The following is a 21,821-nucleotide window of genomic DNA, read 5'->3' as shown; positions in this document are numbered from 1 at the left end:
TTCATTGGCTATCTTGGCTAAAGCTCCATTATCTCTACAATGCCAAATAACTCCCTAATATGGGAAAAGATATCATTTAAAGCAGTTTGCAGCCACAGACTATATGAAGCTATTGGGCTTCATTGAACTGTTCTTTATGCTCATGCAGGAAAATTGCCTACATGCGTAGATGCACTCATTGTTTCGTTTGCTCCCCCAAAATCTCCCACATTATTCCCATTTCACAGAAACACATAAACAGAGAAGATCAAGTTTTTTCCCGCAAGCCAAAGAAGGCTTTTGGCACAACTGTTCTTGGCTTTCTTCTGGGCTTTTCTCAATAAGACCGTATTCACCATTAGCACAGGGGTTAGTCACATCATCACTCAGAGAAGCTTAAGGCTGTCAATGACCCTACAGATAATCTTCTGTGGTGGAATGTTACTTTTTCGTTTCTGGACCACACACTCCTTTGAGTCTCTGATGAAAGCCATAGACTCTCCTCTAAGAAAAATGCACACATGCACCCACAAAACTTGGCACATACTTTCAGTGGCGTCACAGATCGCCACCCACAGACCTCCTGGGGACCCATGAACTCTGGGCCAAGAATCCCTGATTTAATGAATATTAAAAACTTCATTTTGCATGAAGAGACTTCAGTGTAGGAGTGCTGACCTGCTCAAGATCACCCAGCTAAGCAGAGGCAGCGCCTGCCTGCACAGAGCAGACCCCTGAATGAATGGAGCTGTCTGTTAAAAAAATAAAAAGAAAAATTGACCTGGTAATTCCACTGCTGGGATTATACCCTAAGAATCCTGAAACACCAATTCAAAAGATCTTATGCACCCCAATGTTCATAGCAGCACAATTTACAAAAGCCAAGTGCTGAAAGCAACCTAAGTGCCCATCAGTAAATGAGTGGACCAAAAAACTGGTACATTTACACAGCGGAATACTATGCAGCAGAAAGAAAAAAGGAGCTCTTACTGTCCGCAACAGTGTAGATGGAACTGGAAAGCATTGTGCTAAGTGAAATCAGCCAGATGGTGAAAGACAAATATCACATGACCTCTCCTATTAGTGGCACCTAATCCACAAAACAAATAAGCAAAATAGAACCAGAGACACTGAAATGAAGAACAAACTGACAGTAACCAGAGGTGAGGGGGGTGATAGGGGAAAGAGGGGGAAGGGTCATCAAGGAGCATGTATAAAGGACCCATGGACAAGGCCACAGTGGGTAGGATTGAGGAGGGGAGGTGGGGGTGGGTGAGGCAGGGAAGGGTGGTGGGAGGAAAGTGGAAACAACTGTGCTTGAACAACAATAAAAGAAAGAAAGAAAAAAGTGCCCAAAAAACCCCTGCCGTGGCTATCGATTAGGAAAACAGAGAGTGCTTTTGGGAAATCAGTGTATACTACAGTGTATTGCATGGAGAATATTTTTTAATTTAAAAAGCTTATGGATAATATTTCTAAATAAAAGGAGATTAGTTCAGATTACTTAACGGTGAATAAAGTGAAAAGCAAAGAAATGTGAGTGGATAGGTGGAGTGAAAACAGTAAACCATGAGGAACTAGGAATAAAACTTTGCCATTTGAGTCAAGATGGGAGGAAAAAACTGTGATGGTTTTGCAAATAGAACCCTATTTGCCATTAATTTTGGAAGCCTTTTATTTGGTATCTGTGGTCTTGGCAAGATTTTTTCAAACACGGCTTAATTATGACAGTCAGTTATTATGTAGGATTTCTCCATCCTTACCAGTTTCATTTTAGCAATTCAAAGGATATTTCTCTCTAAATATGAAAGATACATGAAATGATTTGATTCCTTAAAGAGGATTTTGTGTTTTACCTTTACCGCTACTGTCTTCCGGGAGGACGGGGCAGACGGTGAGGGGACACAGGCACGACGCCTCCCAGAAAGCAGGGCCATGTGGACTTGGGTTTGAATTCCGGCTGGGTGAGAAAGGATTACTCTACTTAGCTTCTCTAAGCCCAGTTTTTCCCACCAGGAAAATGGCCATCATAACAGTTCCTCCTCATCAGGTTTCATGTAGATTATAAAGCGATGGATTGGATGGATGGATGGATGGATGGTTAGATAATGTATATGATACATATGATATATGTTGTGTATGTGATACAAGTGCATATACAAGGTCTGTCCAGAAGGTATACAGCCCTGTAATATGAAAAATAGAGACATTTATTGAAGAAGACACAAGAGACAAACATTGTACATAGGACAAGGATGCCTCAGTCCCCCTCAAAATAAGCACTTTTGGGACCTCACACAGTTCTCCCAATCGCCATCAGCTGCCCCGTTGTATTTTCCTGAATCTCACAGATGGTCTGAAATCTCTTCCCTTTCAAGACTGATTTTAGTTTTGGGAAAAGCCTGAAGTCGCAAGGTGCCAAATCTGGGCTGTGGGGGGCCGAATCACCTGGGTGATTTGATGTTTCACCAAGAAACTCTGCATGAGACACGATGCACGAGTGGGCACATTGTTGTGATGAAGCCGCCAATCACCAGTTACCCATAGCTGTGGCCTTCTGACTCATTTCAATAGTTTCCACTGAGGAATATTCAAGCTTAATGTAAAATCTGATGCAGACTCATGACCATTTGCTAAGTCATTTTGAATGCAACGACCACACAGTACACATGCTCATTCAACAGTGTCTACCACCCCTATTGACTGGTACAGCGAAGTCATCATTGTTCATGCATGTGCATACCGGTCCACTCTCCTTGGCTGCCAGGTTCCATCGATGTTGTGCAAACCATTCTCATTACATTAACGACAGCTGGACTTTTTCCAGACAGATTTCAGAGGCTTTTGGTTACTGCTTTAGAGAGGACAAGAAGCTTGCCTTTCTAAACACCCAGACCAAAGGAGCCCTGCTGTCTAAAGCTGGGAAACTTGGAGAAGTATTACAAAGTCTCTGTGGGCAAAGAAATCTCATCAAAATCAGATAAAAATGGAATGAAGTCTATCAAATATGTATGTTGACTGTATCTACCCTGCCCATTGGTTTTCTCACTACCAGCCAGGTGTAAGGGGTCTGCATTTGCAGCCGTCGTTTGGTCAGATGCAAATTCTTCATCGGGGGAAATCCATCTCATTTGCCTTTAAGTCTTCTCGGGAAGTTCTTGATCTTCATTCTTCCAAAGGTCCTTAACAGTGTTGCCAGAAAGTACCACTGGGCGTGAAACGTGAGCCGTGTGGAAAAGATCCACGGGCTGTGTAAACAGGTTCTCCTTCTGTGAATGAGGTTCAGGAGGAATAATGTCCACACTCTGTGCATTAATTCAGTTCTTTTCCCCAGTTTGCTGTCTGATAGCAACATTCATCAGCAACTGGAAACCCAGTTTATCGTTTATTGAAATCTCCAGTAATTCAGATTCCTCCATTTCTGAATTTTTCTCATTTATTCTGGGACTGTAGCAAAGTATAACTTGGAACTATTTGTAAGTAAAGAATGGGATGAACATGTTAGATATGGAAGCTACAGTCCATGGCTTAGTTTTTAAACCCCTGAGAGGACAGCTTTTAGGAGTTTTTTAAAACTTGGGAAACATATAGAAGCCTCATTTGCTCATTATAAATCACTTTTCTTTTTGCAGTTTTTAAACAAGTTTGTAATGTTTTGTCAGCCCGGCGAAAGTCACCAGGTAGACTGAAGCCATTTTCGAAGCTGAACTTCTTTTAAAATATGTCATGATGTGTACGGGCCTGCCTCCCACTTAGTGAGCCCTGGCGTAGTCTTTGAGATTAGCACCAACTGACCAAGTTAACACGTGTGGGTTTATTTTCCATTTTAATAACTCCCTACTTCACATACAGTTCCTTTGTTGGAAAAAAAAACCTTGGTAAAGTACACAGTGGCCACTATAAATAGCAGCCATGGCCTGTACATTTAGAAGAGCCTTCAGAGAGAGTATTTTAAACTGCAAATTGTTTAGAATAGGAAATTCTTCCGATGTTCATATTTTCCACTGTGGGTGACACGGACTTCCCATGTCCCAATTCCACTGGCTTCTATTTTTCTGTGCCATGTAGGAATCCAACCGACCGGATCCAGAAAATGGCTCCATAGACCTTTTTTATTTTCCTAAGGCTCTCCGGGGTCTCACTATCCAATGGGAATTTTGCGTCCTCAGGGACTTTCCAAATGAAAGCCTGATAACTCCCAGAGCCCGTGCCGCCACAAGGCAATGAAAGAGCCCTTTATTTCTGGAGCTGATCGCTCTCCAGTGCTTGCTTAGAATAACAGCAGCCGACCCATGTTTGAATCCCACAGAAAACCTCGCACTGTTGGCAGGGCTGTCTTGAGCAACTCAAGAGACTAATATGAGAAATCGCTAGACAGGAAGTGAACGAGCAGACGAGTGGGATGGGTTATCGTGCTGGTTCGAAGACAAGCAACCTCAGCAGGTACGATCCTTCCCAAGGCGCTACTGCAGCTACAGTAGGTGGAGACCTCTGCCCACTCCTTCCTCCGACAGCCCTGTTTCTCCAATCAATACCATTGTGTAATTCTTGATTTATTGGAGTGGGGACCCACTGGGGAGGATCTAATATCCCCTCATTGTTTCTCTTTCCTTGATGAAGAAGATGAGACACTGCAGTTAAGGAGCCTTGGATGCAAGTTGTGATACAGATCGTGTTGCGCTCCGATGCTCTTCCTTCCTGCTACTCCCCCTTTTAAAAAAAGAACTTGTAATTCTTCCTACGTAACCATGAAAGCCAAGCATTCCAAACGCATGTCTTCCGAGCCAGCATCCTCAGCGTTTATCCAGGCTACCCAGGGAGTAGCGTGGCTCTGGAAGCTCCATAGTTTATAAACTGAACAGAATGAAGTTTTTCGTAAACCTCGAGGCTGAGGCAGGCTGGAAATTCCTAACCCTTTCATTTCTAAGTGCCTCACACCATAGACACATACACGTAAATTCTATCTCCTTAAAGCATATGCCAGAGCTGTGGGGGATGCTGAACTGAGGAGGCGTGCCCTTCGGAAAGGAGTTAGTTTACCAGGAGAACTCCGCCTGAAGTGCAGAATTGCTGCTAGAACACAGATTCTGGCATCCTATTGGGTTATGTGGCCAGAAATGAAGGCTCCCTCTCCCGCTTCTCTGAAAAGGGTTTGGCAGTCCAAATCATTGGGCCCAGGCTTGCAAAGGGGCACGACCATGGGTGCGCCATCAGTGGCGGGGGAACCTGGAAACCTGGTCCTTTACTCCAGCTTTGGGTAAAGGTTGAGCAGATCCAGGCTTCTTCCTCATCAAAACAGAACTAGCCCTTCTTGGGGTGGCTGAGAAAATTAATTGAGATCATGAAAAAAATGCCATTGAAGGCATAAAAGGTTGGGGCATGTGGCAGGTGTTTACCATGTAGAGGTGCCTGTGTGATTCATTCAAATCAGATTCACTTTTTTTAAAGAAAGACTTCTTTAAAAAAAAAGATTTTATTTATTTATTTATTTTTAGAGAGGGAAGGGAGGGAGAAAGAGAGAGACAGAGAGAAACATCAATGTGCGGTTGCTGGGGGCCGTGGCCTGCAACCCAGGCATGTGCCCTGACTGGGAATCGAACCTGGGATGCTTTGGTTTGCAGCCTGCAGCCCGCGCTCAATCCACTGAGCTACGCCAGCCAGGGCTTAGATTCACTTCTTAACTCTATGTAGTTGCACGTTTCATGCGGGTCACACACTGTTTTTCAAAGGAATTTTCCCACCTCTCATTGTATCTTGTGCTGTGAAGCACTCTAGGCTTTCAAAAATCAGACACAGAAAAGGTGCTGTACAGCAGGGGTCCCGGACCTCCAGGCCATTGACCGGTACTGATCCTGGCCTGTTAGGAACCAGGCCACACAGCAGGAGGTGAGCTTGAATGTACTGCGCTTGAACCATCCCGAAACCATCCTCCCCTCTCCCCGCTGCTGCCCGCTGGTCTGTGGAAAAATTGCCTCCCTCAAAACGGTCCTGGTGCCAAAAACTCTCGCTGGAGCCTGTCACCCCTAGAGAGGACTTAGGATGCCCACTGCAGATTAGAAGAAGCAAAGCCATTTCGCCTTTTCATTTCCTATTGTCATAAACCGAGAACAAAATTCAAAAGCTTTCACACGGTGGCTTTTTTACTCACCTGGAAGGCCCAGTGCAACTGTCATCGTCTGGAAAATACCTTCCCAGAGGCCCGCAGTCAAAACAACTGATGTCTCGCCTCAGTTTTCCCATAGCACATTGTATCTATGTCAATGATTACCACCTGTTTTATGTGTTGACTTGTTTACACGTCTGTTTTCCCCACCAAACTGAAAGCATCGCTAGATCGAGAACTTCATCTTTCTTACTTTTATTTCGCCCCAAGACCAGTATGCCATGTTGAATGCATGAATGAAAGATCGAACAGATACTTCAAGTCCTGTCTGTGTACCAAGACAGGACTTTGCTGTATTTGCTAAGACATTCAAGGGAGGCGGAAACGGCAGTGGCCCCTGTGGTGTTCCCCACGTGCGGACACTGCCCACACCTTCCTTGGGATGCCATCCTTCCCCTGCTGGGCCACTGGAATTTGGACTTCATATCTTTTGCTCTAGAGATATGAAGAAACTCACCTCGTGTATTTCTCTGATTCTTAAGGACAATTGGGCCTCTACATCATTTAATTTTGACCATTGTGCTTATTTAGTTGCATCATGAAGACAAATGATACTAATATGGTGGGTCAAGAAACTAATATGGTTTCTTTTCAGTTCCCTTTCGTTGGGCTTTGCTCTGATATTAAAGTCCCTAGTGTTATGTGCAATTAACATCTGCATTGTAAGACCAGATGATCATCAAATTACAGGGCTCATACCAAACCCTCAGGGGTTCAACAGGGAACAAACTGTATAATCGAGAATTTCTCTAATGAAAGACCAAGTCTGTGGTCTGGAGGAGTAAACTTCTTTAGTTAATCTTAGGAGGGTGGCCAACCTCTCAGACCAATATTTCGTTCTGAAATAGAGTGTTTAACATCCAAACTGGGTTGCAAGTTTAAACTCTAAATAGTGGATTGTTTTCTAGTATTGGGATGTAGAAACGAACCAAGGGGGGGAAAGGAGTATAGAAATGTATTAGAACCCAGGATTTTTTAACCAAGTTATGGGGGTTTGGTTTCTTTTCAGTGAAGTGGGACATTTTTTGTTTTTATAAAGAGTTTGTACACCTCAAGAAGTACTGTTTGGATGAAAGAGGAGGGGTATTTCTAAGTAACTGTTGGTCAAATCTCTAAGTTAAAATTCAAATTAATTCCGTTAACATTGACTATGATACATATGTTCTACATTAGGCACTGAGTTTCTTAATGAGTACAAGTATACCCTTTGGTTAATTTATTATCATAAAATTTGTAATTAAAATAAATGTAGTGAACTGGAATACATAGACCTAGGACGCATAGACCTGGAAACACTCTAAAATAGCTTCAGAATTGAATCTTTTAATTTTTAATTCTTAGACCCACTGGGAAAGAGTCAGAAGGAAAGATAATTTGAAGTTATCCTGGGAAGACTCTGAATTCTAAAACACTTAGGAGGATCTCAGGTTACATCAGCCCTCTCTCTACTTTGCAACATGTTTTAGAAACCATCGTGCATATTTCAGATCACTGGCTTTCAAATTAGAAGTGACTGTCTGCTACTTTTTGTATAAGTATCATCTATTTTACTTTCTTTGTTGCCTTCACGAGGTCTTAAAATTAAAAAGCTTTCCAGATGGCTTTTAGCTTTTAAATAAGAAAAATGAAACTGATTTTTTTTATTAAATGTTTTCACTGGAAAACCTGCCTGGTGCTAGCCTATAAATTAATGAGTAAAGAAGAACCTCGTTTGCTTTTTTTTTTTTTTGCCTTATCCTAACAATAGCTTGATTTCATCGCTTAATAATTTCAAAGTAAAACGGCATCCTAAAGCTTTTTCCTAGCCTATTTCTAATCTCTTCGTAAGCTGCCGCCATAAAAGCACCCACAAATTCTACCAAAGAATATTCCTATTAATTCAACACATAAGTATCCTGTCATGGTAAGTCTCCCAGATGTAAGCAAGTGGAGTCTAACTGCAATTTATTGTCCTAATCAGTTTGGGCTGCCATAACAGAATACCACACACAGGGTGGGTTAAAAAAGAAACATTTGTCTCTCACAGGTCTGGAGGGCGGGAAATTGAGGATCAGGGTGTTGGCAGATCCGGTGTCTGGTGAGGGCCCTCTTCCTCCGTTGCTGTTGGCTGTCTTCTTGTATCCTCACATGGTAGAGAGAGAAAAAGCATGGTATCTCATGTCTCTTATTATAGGGACACTAATCCCATTTGGGGGGACTCCACCCTCATGACCTAACTGCCTCCCGAAAGCCTCACCTACTACTATCAAGACATTGGGGGTTAGGGTTTCAACATATGAATTTTGAGGGGATTCAAACATTCAGCCCAAATCATATGTCATTATTAAGTCTGCAGAAAGAATGGGCCAACGGAAGAGGTCTTCATGAATGCCAAGGTCAAGACCAGGGTTGGCATTGGGCATCCAGGAATATCCAGATTAGATAGACCTTGCACCTCTGGGCTTGTTCATCTTGTGACATAGGGAGGTGTTTCCTCCGTACCCCACCGGCTTAGGTGAGATGTTTGCCTTCCTGTGCTCTGACTCCCAGTCCCTGGTGACCGAGTCTCCCTGACATCCTGGCTTGGGGAATCGCGGTGCCCTGGTTGGGAAATGAGAGCTCTTTGAGCACTGAAGAGGGCTCTATCTTAATGAATTGTCTTTTACTGGCATTAATTGGCATTCTGATGTCTACATCAGTCTCTTGTGAGTCTCTGGGCCAGGCAGTGTCCCTGAGACCTGCCAACTTTTGAGAACCCCCAAGATCCAGGTGCTGGTGCACCAGAGCTATCTAAAAAAGGCCCCTTCGCGGGAGCACCAGCCAGCTGACCTTCTTGAGCGTCTCTAGCTCCATTGCTGTCCCTTCTCAACCTAGACAGCAGATGACAAGGATTTATTGTCTGCTGTATGCTGAACACCACTCAAGGCTGTATCGGGTACAAAAGAGCTGTTAGGAAATACCTCTGCCAGCAGGATGATTGCAATGTACTTTGGTGAGAAAAGGTATATGCACATGAGCAATGAATCAGTGAGACTCTGTGGAGCCATCTGTCTTTGTACCTATAGGTAGACACCATAATCCTGGGCTGACTCATGTGGTCCGTTAATTATAAAACAGGACAGGCCCTAACAAAGTGTCATGTATATAATGTAAATAATAACCACAACACCCAAAGTATCCAAAAACACATAACTGACTACCTCTGTAGAAATGAGAGTTAAATATATGCTTGAATCCAGGTCTGACCTCCGCAGAGAAGAAATCAATATTTATTTAGACATAAATTATATGGCATAACAGGGAAAAAGATGGATTTGACTCCAGCTATGAAAGTCACGTGTAAATGTAATGTCCAGATGCATAATGTGAATGCCAGAAAATAAATTCATGGTTGTGGACATATTCGGATGCTTTTCTCTGAACGAGAGGGGTATGCAGGGAGGCTCCTGTGGCTGTGAGCTAACACGCTTCCTTTGAAGATCTGACTTTGCTCCTGCACTAAAAATACCGTCTTCGAGTCCCCATGGTAGTTTCTTAATTTTCTTCACAGTTTCATTGTGTACAGATCTACATTCTAAAGTGAATAGAAATGATATCCTCCATGTACATACTTCTTTCCTAGATACTATTTTCACCGAGAAGGAACCAGAGTTCATAGACATACACCAGCCACCATTCATTGAAGAAACTGATGTCGGGCACTCCTATTTTGAAGCATTGTTTTGTTGTTTTATTTTGGGGGGATTAACTTCTTAATTTTTTTTCAATTACAGTTGGCATTTAATATTATTTCATTGTAGTTTCACATGCGCAGGATAGTGGACAATTATAAACTTTGCGACGTGATCCCCTCGGTAATTCTAGCACCCACCTGGCACCGTACATAGTTATTGCATTATCACTGACTGTATTCCCTGTGTTGTACTTTCATCCTGGTGACTGTTGTGTAACCGCCAGTTTGTACTCCTTCATCCCTTTACCTTCTCACCCAGCTCCCAAACCCCTCTCCTATCTGGCAACCCTCAGTTTGTTCCCTGTATCTCTGGGACTATTTCTGTTCTGTTGGTTCGCTTATTTTGTTCTTTAGATTCCACTTATAAGTGAAAGTATATGATATTTGTCTTTCTCTGTGTGACTTACTTCACTTAGTATAATACCCTTTAGGTTGGTCCTTGTTGCAAATGGTAAGATTTCCATTTATTTATTGATTGATTGATTGATTTAGCCAAGTACTATTCCAGTCTATACATGTACCAAATCTTCCTTATCCAGTCACCTTTTGAGGGGCACTTGGGTCGCTTCCATACCTTGGCTACTGTAGATAATGCTGTGGGGAACACAGGGGAGCATTTATCTTTTCAGATTACTGTTTTGGATTTCTTCAGATGTACACCTGGACATGGGATTGCTGAGTCATTGGTGGTTAGTTCTCTTTTTAATTTTTGGAGGAACCTCCATCCACACTGTTTTCCATAGCGGCTCCACCGCTCTGAACACCCACCGAGACTGCACGAGGGGTCCCTTTTCTCCACATCCTGGCCAACACTTGTTCATTGACTTACTGATGGTGGCCATTCCGACAGGTGTGAGATGATACCTCATTGTGGTTAATCTCCATTTCTCTGATAATTAGTGACATTCAGGATCTTTTTTGTCCATTGGCCATCGGTTTATCCTGTTGGAAGAAGTGTCTGCTCAGCTCTTCCGCTCACTTTTATATTGGATTTTGTGTGTGTGTGTGTGTGTGTGTGTGTTGTATGAGTTCTTCGTAAATTTTGGATATGAACTCTTTATTGGATGCATCATTGAAGAATATCTTCTTCCATTCAGTAGGTTGTCTTTTGTTTTATTGATAATTTCTTTTACTGTGAAAAACTTTTTCGTTTGATGTAGTCCCATCTGTTTGTTGATTCTTTTGTTTCCCTTGCCTGAGAAGAAGTATCAGAAAAAATATTACTAAGAGAAATGTCTGAGATTTTACTGCTTATGTTTTCTTCTAAGAGATTTATTGTTTCGGTTCTTATATTACAGTCTTTGATCTATTTTGAGTTTATTCCTGTATATGGTATAAGAAGGTGATCTAGTTTTATTTTTTGCATGTATCTGTCCAATTTTCATGATACCATTTATTAAATAGACTGTCTTTATCCCATCATATGTTCTTGCCTCCTTTGTCATAGATTAATTAACCATATAGATGTGAGTTTATTTCTGGACTCTCTATTCTGTTTCACTGATCTATGAATCTGGTTTTTGCCAGTGTGATGCTGTTTTGACTACTATATCCTTGTAGTATAGTGTGATATCAAATAGCATGATACCTCTAACTTTGTTCTTCTTTCTCAAGATTGCCATGGCCATTTGGAGTCTTTTGGGTTCCGTGTAAATTTTGGGATTATTTGTTCTAGTTCTGTGAAAAGTACCATTGGCATTTTGATAAGGATTGCATTGAATCTAAAGATTGCTTTAAGTGGTATAGACTTTATAACCATTAATTCTTCCTAATCCATGAACATGTTCTTGTAGATGCTTCCATTTATTTGTATCTTCCTCAGTTTCTTTCTTCAATGTCTTATAAGTTTCTGAGTACAGGTCTTTTACCTCCTTGGTGAATTTTTTTTAGTCCTCACCTGAAAACATTTTCTCATTGCTTCAGAGATAGAGGAAGGAAGAGAGAAAAACATGGATGCAAGGGAGAAGCATCCGTCGGTTGCCTCCTATACATGCCCAGACTGGGATTGTATGTGCCCGGACTGGGGACCGAACCCACAACCTTGATATGTGCCCTGGTTGTGAATTGAACCCCAACGTTTCAGTTATGGGACGACACTCCAATAAACTGAGCCACACTGACAAGGGTGTTAAGTTATTTTTGATGCAATTATACATAGGATTTCTTAAAAAATTCTTTTTGATAAATTATTGTGTATAAAATGCTGAATATTCTATTTCTATATATTAATCTTGTATCCTGCTCCTTTACTGAATTTATTTATCAATTCTAATAGTTTTTTGGTGAAATCTCTAGGGTATCATGCCCTCTGCAAATAATGACAGCTTTACTTTTTTCCAGTTTAGATGCCTTGTTTTTCCTTCGTCTGACTGGCGTGTCTAGGACTTCCGATAGTATGATGAATAAAAGTGGTGAAAGTGGACAACCCTTCTTGCTCTTGATCTGAAGGGAAACCCTTTTACTTTTCCCCCTTCGAGTGTGATGCTAGCTGTGGATTTGCCATATACAGTCTTTATTATGTTGAGGTATGTTTGCTCTATTCCCACTTCGCTGAGAGTTTTTATCATTAAGTGGGAGGAGCCAGATTTCATCAAAAGCCTTTTCTGCATCTCTTGATATGATCATATGATTTTTATCCTTCCTTTTGCTTATGTGGTGTGTCAAGTTCATTAACTTGTGGATACTGAACCAACCTTGCATCCCAGAAACAAACCCCACTTGATCATGGTGTATGATCTTGTTAATGAATTGCTGTATTTGGTTTGCCAATGTTTTATTGAGGATTTTAGCAACAATCTTCATCAGGGATATTGGCCTATAACTGGTTTTTTTGTAATGTCTTTGTATATTTTGGGGATCAGGATAATAGTGGCCTCATAAAGTGGCCTTGGGAGCCTTCCCTTCTCTTCAGTTTTTTGGAAGAGTTTGAGAAGGAGAGGCGTTAGTTCTTCTGTGGATATTTGGTAAAATTCCCCTGAGAGGCCATCCCAGTTCAGAACTTTTGTTTTGGGGCAGTGTTTTGGTTACTGATTCAATTTTGTTGCTAGTAATTGGTCTGTTCAGAGTTTCTGTTTCTTTCTGATTCAGTCTTGGAAGATTGCATGTTTCTGGGAATTCATCCATTTCCTCTAGATTGTTCAGTTTGTTAGCATATAATTGTTGGTATCATTTTCCTATAATCTTTTGTATTTCTGTGCTGACACCTCAGAGTGTGATTTGCCCCAGTGGGGTCAGATGCCTGCCAGGACCTCCCTTTTGGTCTACCACTTGTGGGGCCAATTGGGTGGCACTCAGCTGGAGCCTGAAGCTGGCCACCAGGCGGGTGTGTTGGTTCTTGGGCCTCTCGGGAGGGTCCCCAGTGCAGGTAATGTCGGGTGCTGCCGGTGACTGGCCTGTAGCTACCTGTTAGGAGCTACAGAGCAATGTGAAGTTGGTAGCTGCCTGCGCTGGGTGGATGCACGGTGGAGGGGCCGTGCTGTGAACTGAGGTCAGCTGCTACCAGGATTGCACCTGGGGTAGGTCAGCAAAAGCCGAAGGCACGTTGATACCTGCCAGCTTCCCATAAGGCTCAGGTGCTGGCAAAATGCAAGTTGGCTGAGGCAGGGTCTCAGGGAGTCACCGGTGTGGGGTACGTGATGTTCACCAGGTTCATGCAGATTCAGATTTGGCACCGGTGCTGGGCCTGAGGCCACGGATCAGAAGCCTCAGGAGCCCTAACCAGTTGGTTGGGTGTCGTCCCACAAAGCGAAAGGTCACCAGTTCTATTCCTGGTCAGCGCACATGCCTTAGTTGCAGGGTCAGTCCCTGTTTGGGGCAACTGATTGGTGTTTCTCTTGCACATCCATTTTTCTCTCCCCCTCCTTCTTCCTCTCTTCCCCTCTCTCTAAAAATAAGTAAATAAAATCTTTTGTAAAAAGTCTCAGGGCACACCAGCGCCAGCTGCCGCCTGCCTGCGCCCCGTTGTGGTGCGGCGGTGTCTCGGGAGTCCTCAGGGTGGAGCTGGTGGAGCTCGTCTTGCTAGTGCAGCTTTGGTTGTGTGGGGGCAGAGCTCAACCCCAGGACAACGGAGGGTGCCCCTCCAGCCCTTGCCCTGAAGCCACACGACTGAGTTTCTCCCAACACCCCCAGAGTTTGACAGAATTCCTTGCGTGTTTTTGAAGAAAGACTGCAATGCGGGCCCAGGCTTGATGTTGCCGAAAGAACCTCGGGCCGTGCGCAATTTGGGCAAGGCGGGGTCTCGGGTAGTATGTAAGTACTCAGGGTGAAGCTGGTGGAATTCCGCAGGGCTAATCCAGATCAGGTTTGGCCGTGCGTGTGGGAGGAAGGCTCGGCGCAGGCACCATGGCGGCTCCCCCTCCAGCTCTCACTCCAAAGCCACGCAACTCAGCTTCTCCCTCTGCTTCTCAGGCGCCCCTGGAGCCTCTGTCCCTCCGCCTCCGGAGCCTAAGGTGAGTGCCTGGGAGTGACAGTTGGTGTGCTGGGGTTTCAAGAGGAGGAGGTCTGGGATTCCAGCAACCTTCTGGCTCACCAGGATGGACGGAATCCCTGCTGATTTTCACAGCCAGGTTCTTCTTCTATACACTGGTGATCCAGGCTGGGGTGCCCAGCGTGGGGCGGACCCCTCGTTCTTTAGGGGGCACCTTTACAGCTGAGATAACCCCCCGAACTACTGAACCTCCCCAAGTGGGTGCTGGACCAGCCTGTTTCCAACCTTCGCCCCTCCTACCCAGCTTGATGTGGCTTTTTCTTGATGTTCTTAGTTAAGAGACTTCTGTGTTGGCTAGTCCTCAGACGGTTACCCAGGTTGATTTTTCTATCATTTAGTTGGGGTTTTCAATTTGTCACGGGAGAAAGTGAGTGCAGTGACCACCCACTCCGCCATCTTGACCAGAACTCAGAATCAACTTAAGTTGTAGTGTATTAAAGATGGGTTTCAGGCTGGAGAAGAGAGGGCAGTTGGAGATATATTCCTTTTAAGATAGAAACTTTTCTCTCCAGAAAAAGAAAGTAGTCCAGCCGGTTAAAAACCCCAGATTTTAAAAAAGAACTTAGACAATAGACCTAAATAATTGTTGCAAAAGAGTTTACACAGACGTGGAGAGCCTCCTTGTGTGTGAGCTGGAGGGGCCGATTCATACATGACAACAGAACTAGTTACCGAATGCGTGCCGGCACGAGTGGGCTCAAACCTTCTCTGTGTCCTCCTAAGATGATGAATGACAAAGAAATACCATCAAACTTAGGAAGACTTCCTAAGTGTCTGGGGGCCAGACACTGGTCCTTACAGACTCGCTGTAATTCAGGGAAGCCAAGGACCTTGGCAAAAGGAGAAAGAATCACTCTGTTGGGTAAAGGCAGGAAGCTTCAGGAAATATCAGGCAAATGGTAGCAGATGCCAATTAATCTGCCACTGAACAAACGTTCCCTTTAGGTAAATGTTAGGGTGCACTGCACTGACTGAAGGTGTGTGTCCCATTGCCGGTGTGGGGGTAGAACCAGAGGTCAGGATGTGCTGAAGGGGAGGAATCAGCCGAGGAATACTGGGACTCAAGGTCTGGCCTCGGGAGGGAAAAATGCCCTCCTTGTGACTGAACGGTGGTATCACAGTCAGGGGCCCTGCGGTTCACCATGAAAAACACAGACGCATCCAGACAGGGTGAAGGGGTGTCTTAGTCCCACACTCGCATCATGTTTCGTTCTAGAACCTAATGTGGCATTGATGGTGGCATTGACGGCAGTCCCACGAGGGGGAGGAGGGGAAGGTGTTCGAAGTAGGCGGATCTGGACACAAGCAGATTTGGGGGGGATGGCTACCCCCGGGGGCCCTGGACAAAGGGCTGTCCTAGAGAGCACACAAGGCACTGTTAACTTTGAAAGTTTTCTTAAGCTGGGTGCTGAGCACATAGTTGTTTGCTCCAGTTTCCTTGTCCCCTTTTAGTTTGTTTGAAAGACTTCAATAGAAAATGTAATTTTAAACGGTGCAGCAATTTGAAAACTGTCGCCCATGTGTCCTCAGTTAGAACCTGCCTATGAATGTCCGTAGAGTCACACTTAATTCACACAAATAATATAATTCCTAATGCCATCTGCTCCTGCAGGATTACCACCGCAACCCCCATCAAACGTGTTTTTTAAAAAGCCCCCTCGGGTTGCCCCTGGAGACTGTCTCACACAGTGGCAGACTCCACCACCCTCTGCAGCCTGCCACGGCCTCCTGCTGGTGGGCCCAGCCCCCGAGAGGCCCTGGCCCCTCTCTGTCGTGAGGTCGTTTGCAGAACACCCTCCACAGCCACTGCCCTGGGGCCCACCTGACCCTGAGCCTCTGCGTCAAAGACGTCGCCCTTTCAAGATTCCAGTGCGGCCATGCATTCTTTTCAGGCCTCCAGAATTGTGAAACCATTCTGCGCTCTGTACAGTAGGAGGAATAGTGCCCCTCTCCTCTGCTGTGTCACTCAGAGCATCACCTGAGCGTCACCTGAGGGTCAAGGTGAGGCCTGGACTCTGAAAAAACCTTGTGAAGACAGCCTCAGCTTCTCCGCGGCCCACATGTCCTCGGGGCACAGGCATGCGGCCAGGGGGCTGGCTCAGGGAGCAAGGCCAACGCACCACCACGCAATAGCAGACCACTCCCCCAGCCCCTGCCAGTCGTCTCCCCAGGCCCGCCCCCCACTCAGAGAGGGGTGCCCAGGTGCACCTCAGCTCCTGCCGTGGGCACAGCTAAACTTGAGGCCAGGCATTCCCATCACTTAACCTTCCATCTCAAGTCAATTATAGAAAAAACAGTAATAAATTAACTTGGTCAAGGTCATTTATGGCATGGAGCCATGTGCGTTCATTCTTTTATGCAGTACATACTACAGAAGGCCTACTGCGTACCAGGTACTGTGCTCGATGGGGTGACAGGAAGATCACAAAGATGAGTAAGACACACTCCCCCTCCTCCAGGAGCTCCCAGCCTAGGAAGGGGGTGGTGGGCAAGCACATACCAAAGCAGTATTGGTACCACCTAGAACCTTGAACTCTGCGCTGCCTCAAATAGATAGTTAGACACCCCAGGGACTGAAATTCAAGGAGGGGCTCTTTGAAAGATTTTTTTTTTCCCTTTTTGAAGTCAGGGTTTGTGTTCCTCAGTTTCCTATTCACACGACCAAGTTCTTAGACAAGACGAATGCAGCACAGAGCATCCTGGAAGGGTTGCAAAATGGGCCTCTGAACACAACATGAGGTTGTCTGTACTGAAGGCAAATAACAACAAAAGTTGCTTTCCAGATCCATGCTGGAAAGAGACTAAGCAATAAACCTGGAGGAGAAAAAAAGTCTGGATGGAGCACAGAAATGGGTGGGTGATCTCTGGAAGAAGAGACGCTCTCGTGGACATGAAGACGCTGTTAGGCTGTGTGAGCAGGAACGTGGCAGGCAGCGCTGGGACGGTGCCCAGGCGTGGGCGACCTTGGTCTAGTCTCTGTTATGTCCGATTTCGGTTTCTCATATGAAGCGTTGTTATAGTTCAGGCTGATATGAAAAGAGTGGAGAATAGGCATTGGCGCCTAGCCTGGAGAAGACGAGACTAAAGGATGACGTCATGCCTGTGACCCTAATAGAGACAAATGGAGTTCTATTTCAGCAAGGGGAAGTCAAGTTCAATAGCAGAATAAATAGAGCATGAGAGTGATTCGTCACTGGCACCTTGGTCATAGGACATCACCCTTGAAGTGTAGGCCTGTATAGCTCTACTGCTTTCAGAGTACGGTTCGCTTTCTATCTTGCATTAAAACTGTTGTGTACGTATCTCATCTTCTTTTGGGTCTGACCTTCTCATCTGTGGATCCTCCACAGCACTTAACTGCGTTACTTGAGTGAAGTAAATATTCAAACAGGGTTCAGTGAGGAGGGGGTGGGGGCAACGTGCTGGGTGGAAACCGTATGGCCACCATTGTGGAGGAGGTAGGAGAGGGTAGCACCCCAAGACATGTTACAGGTCTAGACAAAGACCAGGCCAGGAATGGTCCGGGAATTCGTCAGCAAACGCCTTAAGGACTCTAGTGAAGGACAGGAAGTTGCATGGGAAGATTAGGATGAGGAGTAAATCATGACTTTCCAGAACATTCCATGCATTCATTCCTCCACCCCCACCCAGCCCACCCCATCCTCCTAAAGGATCACACAGTAGGAACCTCAAAGACATTAGCCAAGAAGATGGGGAAGGAGACGAAAGAAGGAGGAAAGAGGGGAGTCTATCCTTTCCACAAAAGGAGATAGATAAAGGGAGAAGTGTTTCACGAGAAGACTCCTTAGGAGGATCCATGAGAAAAGCGCTATCACAGGGCAACACAAAGCACTATAGTTTAAGTGAGTATGTCCGGGGCCATGAGGTGGGGAGGGGCTGGGAGAGGGGCAAGTGGGAAGTCCTCAGCTGTGGAAGGAAGACTATTAAGGGGCCAAGGGAAAGGAAGAGAGAGGTTCTGCTGCCGTTGTGTAGTTAACTCCTTCGCCTCCGTTTCCCTTCAGCCCGTGGGGAGCGGCTGTCTGGGTGAGATCTTCTGCCTCATTCCAGGAGTGCAGAGTATATGAATCTCTTCATGAGAAAATTTTTCTTTAAGAGCCTTTTAAAAAATGCCCTTTAAATTACGTGAACTCTTGGGTCAGTTGTCTTTGGGTTTAAGTTGAGTTTCTGTAGGAGGAAAGCAGCTCTGTGTGTGTGTGTGTGTGTGTGTGTGTGTGTGTGTGTGTGTGTGTTAAGAACACGAAGGCGCTTCCCACATACCTCTCTCTGCCCCGGGGAATAGCTCCAAGGTGCAAGCTGCTCTCTAACCACTGCAGACCATAAAGTCTGGAACAGATCATGTGGCCCAGTCTCCTACCTCCATGAAGTAAAGTTATTTTTTCAATCATATTTTATTAATGAAGGACCACCCTGTGGTGGGAGCTAGTCCTTTTCTCTCTCACTGACCTCCCTCAAGCCTTCCCAGTTCAGACTCTCTTTGGTGCAAAATTAGACAAAGTATCCTGAAATGACGGGTACAATGAAGAACTTGAGAACGGCCAAGACTTTCGTTTCTCCTCTAGTAAGAGTCCTGAAATGTCCTGTGTGCAACATTCCATCCTGTCCTGTGACCTACCATCTCTGCTGAAGGATCACTGGCCCGGTTGTCCGTGGTGCCACAGACAATGGTGTTTCATTCAGTTCTGAGACAGCCCTGGAAGCGGACTCTGAGTACCCGTCTGTGCTACACAATGAAGGCGCACGTGCCTGCTGGTGTCTGCAGGAACGGAACACTGATCACGAATCACCTTTTGACAGGTTCTTCCTCATTTCTCTCACCTGGCCTCTCCAGCCCCAGCCAGCTGGACCTCCGGGGGCTCCTTGGAGGCTGTCGCTGAGCCCGGCCTGCTCTCCTCTGTTCACTCACTTCTCTCCCTGCCTCTCAAGTGCATCTAATCCCCCTTGGCGTTTGTGCTCTTTCTGTTCCCCACTGGTGTCTGCCCAGGTCTGAGACTCACTTCTTTCTTCACTCTCCTCAGGTCAGTACCCTACAGATAGCACAAGTTTTGACACCCATGAGTTTTACTGTCTCAGACTAAAGACAGACAGCTACATCGCAAATGCATTCCGTTAATGACAAGGGGGCCACCCAAGGGTGTGTGTGTGTGTGTGTGTGTGTGTATGATTTCTTCTCCCCATCCTCACAACTAGGAAAATAGCTTGGTGGATAGCTTCAGACAGCTGGCCTTTGGCATACTTTTTACACGATCTTATGAGCTTAGTTTGAATATGCCAAAACTACATTTGCCACCTCAACATCGGAGTGGGGCGGGGCGGGGAGGAGGGGAAATTAGGAGGTGAAATATACTCCCAAGGCCAAAGGAGTCCCGTAAACAAATGTATTCGTTTTTTCTGTCACTGCTGGAACAAATAACCACAACCTTGGTGACCTGAAACAGCACAAACTGGCTCTCCAGTGTTTTAAAGGTCAGAAGTCCAGCACAGGTCCCACAGGGCTGTAATCAAGGTGTGGGCAGGGCCGCATTCCTTTCTGGAGGCTCCAGGGGAGAATGCATTGCTTTGCCTTTCCAGCTTCTAGATCCTGCCGCGCTCCTGGACTCTTGGCCCCCTTCCTCCTCCTGCTGGTCTTCGGTACGGGCAGTACTTGTATCTCTCTGACCATTCTTCTATAGTCCTGTCTCCCTGGGCCCACAGCGGGAGAGGGTTCTCTGACTTAAGACCCACATGATTAGATTGAGCACATCTGGATTATCCGGGATAATCTTTGCATCTCAAAGCCTCTAACTTAATGACATCTAAAGTCCCTTTGGCCATGGAAAGGAACATACTCCCAAACTCTGGGGTTTAGGACATCCTGATATTTTTGGGAGGAACGTTATTCTGCCTGCCACAGCAAGCCGCTGAACTTTTTTTCAAGGGAAAGAAATTAAATGGGCAAAATTTGGTTGAAAGGAGACCGGCAAGATGTCTCGGTCCATGTTTCTAGCTCAGCTCTGGAGCAATGAAGTCATGCCACATCCGTGAGAGTTTCATTAAGGCGTCTTGTGTGAGGGCAGACATAGCTGTTTTTATGAGTGTCTCATGTCCTTGACGTGGTCGATATATGTTGAATAACAACATGCATAATCGAAACGATATGTAAATGTGTATGTGCATCATGATACATGGAAATAGTTAACTCGGAAGTTCATGAAACTATTGACTCCATAAATGATGACTGTGATGACAGCGTAATAGTTAAGTAGGAAAACAACCCAAATTTTCCAGCCTGTTGAAGTGAAGAGAGCATTTAGTCTAATTAAATTACGCCTCTTTAAGTTGAGCACAGGAGTGGCTGCTGGAGTTCCGCTCCAGAACATGAAGCGCATTGTTTCAGCGCTCCGCGTTCCTGTGTCTGTGTTGGTGACATGACACTAGATCTCAAAGACGGTTTTCATTCTAGAAAGGGGCCCTTGACGTGTGAAGTTGATTGCTTCTCCTGCTCTTTCCCAGAAGAATCACCTCAACCTTCCATTGTGAAGATCTGAGTTGTTCTTCTTGTTTGACCGAAAGCCAGTCCCCTAAGGAGCTCAAGGCCCCGGCCCCCATCTGCTCTTTGCCTGTCAGAGGTTAAGAAATGCATTTACGACTCAGGCCCAGAGGAGGGACATCTCCATAACAGAGTCAACACTGCCCCACCCTCAGGGGCTAACATTTGGCTCCTTTCCAAGCTTTTGGCGACCAGGCTTCCTTGCCCCTCGGTGGATGAGGTCACCAGCAGGGTGCCGTGGTGCAGACTGGGTCCACGTACCCCAGGCTGGCTGTTGCGTTCATTGCATGGAGGGGTATGCGCACCAAACATTCTGCACAATCCAGGTGACCGCTGATTGGGCAGTCTCTCCTCTTCTCTTTGCCTTGGCTTTGCATTTTTGTATCATGCTTGCATCTTTCCCTGGAAAAAAGGGGATAAGAGGAGTTTCTTAGATTTGATTTCTCAGTGGGAACTGTTTGCTTTGGAAGCCACCTCCACCAATGCTAATTGAGAACAGAGCTCGGAAGGAGGGCCTGGGAACTGCACCCGATGAACTTTTCGGTGGGCTGATATCCGTTGATCTCTTCAGAACTGAACTGTGTGTGCAAGTGATACTATGGTCAACTATTTTCCACACGGGTTCAGGGTTTTTCCCTTCGACCAGTTCTCTAGCTTGGGATAATTTATTTGTAATTAATCATATAAAGTCTTCATCATGACAGCTACCGGGGGTCCTGGCCCCTACTGCCCAATAGCAACATTCTGGAAATCTCCGAGCAATCGGTGCCCTTTACCATCTAAACACGATGGGCTTCTATTAGAGAGATTACAGTAAAAAATAACAATCAGCTCTCTGATGATCCTGTGCTGAAGGGGAAAAAAAAAAAGGGTGGGGAGGAGTAGATTTGGCAGAGGACAAGCCCAGACTTTCGTCACAGGGACAGACCAAAAA

At 45.3% G+C, this 21,821-nt stretch overlaps 1 protein-coding gene across 4 annotated transcripts in view; it reads left to right on the top strand.

Moving 5' to 3' along the window:
- Nucleotides 1-21,821, top strand: part of CALD1 (caldesmon 1) — a 193,430-nt gene that overhangs the window by 94,767 nt on the left and 76,842 nt on the right. The window lies entirely within an intron of this gene.

The sequence above is a fragment of the Phyllostomus hastatus genome, unplaced genomic scaffold (genome assembly GCF_019186645.2).
Source record: "Phyllostomus hastatus isolate PE091 unplaced genomic scaffold, TTU_PhHast_1.1 phas_scaffold_114, whole genome shotgun sequence".
NCBI classification, from domain to species: Eukaryota; Metazoa; Chordata; class Mammalia; order Chiroptera; family Phyllostomidae; genus Phyllostomus; species Phyllostomus hastatus.
The sequence above is the reverse complement of the archived record's forward strand: the minus strand, read 5'-3'. Positions and strand labels throughout refer to the sequence as shown.